Genomic DNA, 6,361 nt, shown 5'->3' with positions numbered 1-6,361 from the left:
GATGTTGTTGTTTTTTCTCTCATTGGATGACTTGAGTCCATCCCATAAGTAAATGTAATGCAAAATAAAGATGTGTCACAAATCTTCAGCTGTAGGAAAAAGGTATCAAGGTTTCCAGGGATAACTGACACACAATATGACCTCACCCGAATACGCCCGGTGTATTAAAACACGTTGGACCTTTCACTGAGCTTACATGATCAAAGGTCAGGATGATATTTGCAATAACTTAATGATTTAGTTTGTCCCCTTCCCCATAGCCTCCGGATGCAGATATTCTCTGCTGTTTCAGTGTTTGTCACATTTTGCCATAATAGCAACGTGTTTATAAAAGTAAAATGTTGAATTATGTCATGAAGCTTTAAAAAAAAGTGTAAAATAAAGCAACTCACAAGAGCATCCTTATGGTATTAATGATTGTTTTCAAATCCGGTCATCCTTTTTGTGGAGGTGTACACTGCTACAAAAGCTCAGCCGAGGGTACTTTCATGAATGTCCCAGTGTGTGTAATTGACAACTGTGAAAGAACCAGATATTGATTAAAAGAGAAAAGTTGTCATTTAACCTTTTAAATGTTAATACGTGTTTATTTCGGTCCCTTGGAAATACCACAAAAGGACACCTGCTGCATTGAGTCACCTTCCCACAGCCCAATGTTAAAATGTTAATGACCATCATTAAGCCAATTCAGAAGGTAAGAGCCGTGCGGGTGGGGAAATATATTAAGGCTAATCACTGAAGCCACATCAGGGGTCTTCTAACGAGTAGCTAACCATTCCAAGTGTGGCTGTCTAAAAGGTTCACAGAATATATACAATACAAATAAAAAAAAACAAAATCCCCACCGAAGGGTAAAATAAAGTGAGATGCTAGCATCTGTAAGTGTGTATTTCAACATAAAACGGTTCCTGATTCAATGTCAAGTAGAACAACAATGCAAGTACTTTAAATTATAATACTCGTTTGAAATATAGGCTTTTACATTGTATTTGTGCTTCAGTAAGGGATCTGAAGAGAAGCATAATGTAAGAGCTGTGCTGTAGTTTATATGACACAAATGTGAGCAGACAGCCTCCTGCTGTGATGAATTGGGTTTGGCTGACAGGGCAGGAATCAGCTGAACTTTTACTGGCACTCGAAGTGCGCTAACCAAACTCTGCACGTCTTCCTTTTCAACTAAATTACACTAATTTCCTCTAAAGACAGGTCGTCAGCATTCACAGTGTCATCCCTCCTTTCTCTTGCCAGGAAATTCCTTAGTATTGGTTTTTGTATCGCCATCTATCCAGCAGTTCAGGTCAGGCTGAAACAGCCGGACCGACAAGCATTCGGCCCCAGTCATTAAAGTCCTCTCAGAGGGCAGTTAAATGAGCAGCGACATAAAGAGACTGACTCGCCGTCACCGCCCCAACGGAAGCTGTGTGTCTGTTTGTGTACTTGAATTGTGCATGCGTTGCCGTTCATGCCAGCTGGGTGGAACTGCGCGTCTGCGTGCACATGTGTGCGTTTGTTTGGGGGTCAGCTATTGTTCAAAGGAAATTGCATCTCACGCATGATGATCAGATGACTATTTGGGATGATGCGACGTCAGGGAGACGGTTCTTCACACAGATAGACACGCGCGAATGAAGACGTGCGTACACGCACGTGATTCGTGCTGCGAACGGGACGTGGCAGGAGGATGTGTGATGTAAATACCATGCGAACGGCATCAAAGCAGCTTCAACCAACAGTCGCTACATGACAAGCCACGGGCTGGCTGCAACGAACAACGTGTCTTATTTTGGAGATCCAGGCTGACAACGGCTCTGTGGGATCTCGGGAGCCGGTTATGATCTATTCTTTATGTCATGTTTTACATGAATGTGTACCTGGTGAGAATAGGAGTCAGAGAAAGTTGGATATTGTTAGAAGAAAAGGCCACTAACACAAACAGGTCACGCTGTTCCTTAATACTGCCCCATGTTTGTTTTCTGTTACAAATCAACTGCTACCCTGAGGAGATGGCAGGTAAGTGTCGTATAGTGAAGAAAGGGGATTTTCCGGGTTTGTCACGTCCAATTTGGGCTCCAAAGTCCGTAAATGCATACGCGCACACTTGAGATTGGACAGCTGTATTTTGCCCGCGAGCATTAGGAGTACTGGTATAAAACAACGTGGGCCTCAGTCTCTCGCTCGAGGATACTTTAACATATGGAGACAGTCAGCCAACCTTGCAATTAAAGTACTTTTACCTCCTATTTACTGGAAGTCAAGAGGATTTCCAGAGCATTTTTTAGACCCACAACGTCATAGGTTTTAAACCCAGCCCCACCTCTGTATGTGGACAAGGTTAAAAGCACTTAAAAAAACACATTAACACTTACAGAAAGAGAAAAAAAAAATAGAAGGAACCTCAGGAGAAGCCGTTCACAAGGCGTGAGTGGATGAGTGGACGCGCGCCACTGGGGGATGCGAGGGTCGGAAGAAGGCAGTGGACTGTACATGGACATGTTTGATAATTGTCGTGTCGCTTCAGCTGGAGCCTCCGAAGGCTTTCCATGGGGAGACAAGCCAAAGGCCAGCTTGTCAACATGAAGTGAGACCTGAGATTCCTGCATGTGTTTGCACTGGGCGCACAGACCAGCATCCGGGTTCGCCATCCGGGTCTGAGACTAAATCACTTTTTTTTTTGGGACCGGTATAAAAATATCGAATAAAGATTAAGCCACCAAGAGTCTGTTATGAGTCTAATTGTGTTCCAATTGCTTGTAAAAAAATCAATGAGAAACAGATTTGCATGTTTCAAATGGGATACAAGGTTATGATAAAGTTATCTCAGCTTCATATTACCCTATTCCTTGAAGTGCAAATCTCTCCTGCAGGTGGACCATGCGATGGGTTAGGGTTTACATGCCTGATGGAGTGAGTGAGTGAGTGAGAGTGCACCTGTGTGTCCGTCAAGGACGAATCGCTCATTCTGCTGCAGCAAACTGCTCAATATCCAGTTATGGCTGCACGCCTGTTTCATACTGGCATTGACCGCCTGCAGACCGACCCCTTGCCTCGACCCCTTGCCTCGACCCTGTGCCCACAGTGTGAGCGTGTTTTGGGCAGAGAGCAAACACAACCACCGGCACCCACTGCTGCCTGGTAGTCTGCTTCGCTGTTAGCGATGCAGACTACCAGGACACACACTGCAGAATCAGTGGCTGCTGTGTTATTGGGTTCATTTGATTCATTCACATCATGCAGCTGCGGTGGTCTGAAGACACACCTGGCTGGAGATGCGCCTGGAGACACCTGAGTAACACTTGTGGGATTGAATGAACCATGTGGATGCAGAATCCTGTTATTTGCTCGCACCAATTAAGTCTGTCATTAACTCCGTGCAGCACGCACACAAACATTAGACACACAGTGTTTAACAGCGTGTGAGTCAGCGTGTGGGCCTCCTCCTGTCTGAAACCTGTTGTGTGTGTGTGTGTCTGTCTTTTGCGTCGTGGGTTTAAAATCTTTCACCTACTTTCCTATTAAACCCAACAGCGCGGGTGTTTTTGTGTCAAAGAAGAAAATGAAATCAGATTGCGCCCGTCGGAATGTGATGCAGCCCCCGACAATTTGGGGCACGACAATAACATCATTACAGTATTTATCACAAAGCCTTCAACAATATCACCATCGCCTGCTTTAATCCACAACAGACGAGTGCTGCACCACTGTGATTTATAGAGTGGCAAAAAAAACAACACCTCTGGTCTAAATTTAGATATTTAATCATCATTTTTCAAACAAGAGACTTCCCAATAATTACACACGAATGCGTTCAAGGGAGGAGGGAAAGGCCAAGGTTAACAGGGGGGGGGGGGTTAACATACATGCATTAAAGTTGATTGATATTTCTCAATATTCAAGTTTACCCACAGGAAACCGGTGCAGTCTGTATCGCGCCTGTTTTATGATCGCCGGTTGATGCAGACAGGACCAGGATCGGATGCATCAAGTCCCGCGTAACATAGACTCAAGTCCTGTTTGGTGCATGTTCACCACTATTGATCGAAGCGTCTACCCCGGGGGGGAGGCCAGAGGGATGGCAGATGTGATTCCCGTCTAACGGGGTGTTTCCCTCCCAGTCTGCGCTGAATGCTAATGATGAACGCTGTCTGGGGCTGGAGGGAGTGCACTATACGCTGACTGTATCACATCTCCATCAGGGGGGAGACACACGCCGGGGAATGTCGACTCGGAGGAGGAGAGAGGAAGGAGGAGCGGGAGGGGGCGGGGGGGGGGGGGAGGTTTGCACGCCAATGGCAAAGAAGCGTGCGCGTGTATTGGAAGTCGGACACAGCAGACACGCGTCACCTCGGCTCCAGTGCCGTCAACCCCAACTGACATAAACAGCCCCGGGCGGCCCTATCAGAGATGGACTTTACATAACGGCTGAGTCACTCACAATCTATTTGTATGGCTTTGAGGTGTGTGTGTGTGTGTGTGTGTGTGTGTGTGTGTGTGTGTGTGTGTGTGCGTGCTCCATTGCGTCTCTCTTTTTGAGAGCCAATTTGAGTTTTAGACCTTCACAATGAGGGCATCAGTGCGATGGTGGGTCCTCTTGACCAGGCTTCAATCCTTTAAGGCGCCGTTTGATGACTCAGAGTTGGGATGAAGAGCTTGTTTAAGCGTATTCTGGAATTTTTTTTGCAATAGAGTGTGGATAGGAAAGGAGAAAGACAACAGGGAGTGAGTGCGCGCCCCGGGGATGTGGTGGTGAATAAATTAGGGTGAGAAGATCCCAAAAAAACATTTAAAGCTAAATTGAGATGATTACTCATGTGGACTGAGGTAAGAAGCACTGCTGAGTGAATGAATAATCGAAACGTGTTGTGTTCAGGAGAGCAAATGTTTAGAAATGTGGACCTTCTTCTGGACACGCAATAGAATACAATCACTGATACCACTAAGAGATACGTGGCCCAGTGCAGTAGTTCATGTGAAAAGGTAGAAATTCTCTATAAGGACGTTTAGAAAGAGTTATTAACATATCTGGACCTGGATGTCTTCTGCACATTAACTCTTGACTTGTTTTTAAACTCATTTTAATTACACAATTAGATGTTTTTGAGGAATCCTGTTCAGTAAAAGACAAAAGAACAAACATAACTTCAAGATAATACGTTTACTTAACAGAGCAGTTAAGTCCAGGAGAATGAATGTAATCATTGGAGGGTTTTCAAAACAAAACCTCTACTCGCTAATAAATAAATAAATAAATAATATGGTATCATTTTGAGTCCACTTTTTACTCTTACTTACTCTTTACTCTTACTTACTCTTTTTTTTTTTTTAAAGAAAGGTTGTTTTGGACCAAGCAGTGAATGAACACTGAATTGTGTTTGCAGCTGTTGAATACTTGAAGGTCACATTTTGTGATATTTAAGATTGAAATATCACAAAGACTAAAACTAGAAAATCTGGATGTTTTTTAGTTTGATGATGTGAGATATTTGTGAAGGCAGTATTGCACACGAGTGTAGAATGTATCAAGGTTCCAGCTTATCTGACCTCCATCATTTATTTGTGATAATGAATGGCTGATGGAAACGCACACAGACACACTCCTTCACATGAACTGTGTCATATGCAGTTTACGGACATCGTGAGGACAGAATATGATGACAAATCACAATCACAGTTAAATCTGGATCCGTCGAGGTGTATTAACACTGAAGCATTCTAAAGAACAAAAAGATGATTGGGGAAAACAATGATTTTACAGCAATTAGATTTGGGTAAAATGGGTTCAACGTAATTTCGGTGTGCCGGCCTATATTACTGTTCTTAGGTTTACGCAGCGCACTTCGGCGCCTGCCATCACACCGTTAGTACGATGCAATCTTACAGCTTGGTCATGTATTTAAGGAAGGAAAACATTTCCGATAAACTTGAGTGAATTTCCGACATTCTTATGTATGCATGCACGCACACACGCACACTGACCCACACAGACCCACACGCACCTGTCCTCCCATGCTGAGTCCCTCTGAGCCTTTCCTGCTCCACTTCTTTTTTTCATCTGTCATTCTGGAGCATGTCAACGTTTAACCCCCTCCCACGCTGGCGCACACACACACACACACACACACACACACACACACACACGCCTTTCTTGTTCAACAAACTACACAAACATTCACAGTCGCTCAAACACAGCTTTTTCCCTTCTTTTCCTTCTTTCCACCTTAACACAAACACACAGACACACACACACACACACACACACACAATGCAGGGCACCTGTTCAAACTGACAGACACGGTTGAGACAGTTGCTACACACCTTTTTTGCTCTCTTTCTTTCGATGTCATTAGGGCTGGTACAGTCTGGA

The sequence above is a fragment of the Gasterosteus aculeatus genome, chromosome 16 (assembly GCF_964276395.1).
Source record: "Gasterosteus aculeatus chromosome 16, fGasAcu3.hap1.1, whole genome shotgun sequence".
Taxonomy (NCBI): Eukaryota; Metazoa; Chordata; class Actinopteri; order Perciformes; family Gasterosteidae; genus Gasterosteus; species Gasterosteus aculeatus.
Note: the sequence above shows the minus strand (reverse complement) of the source record.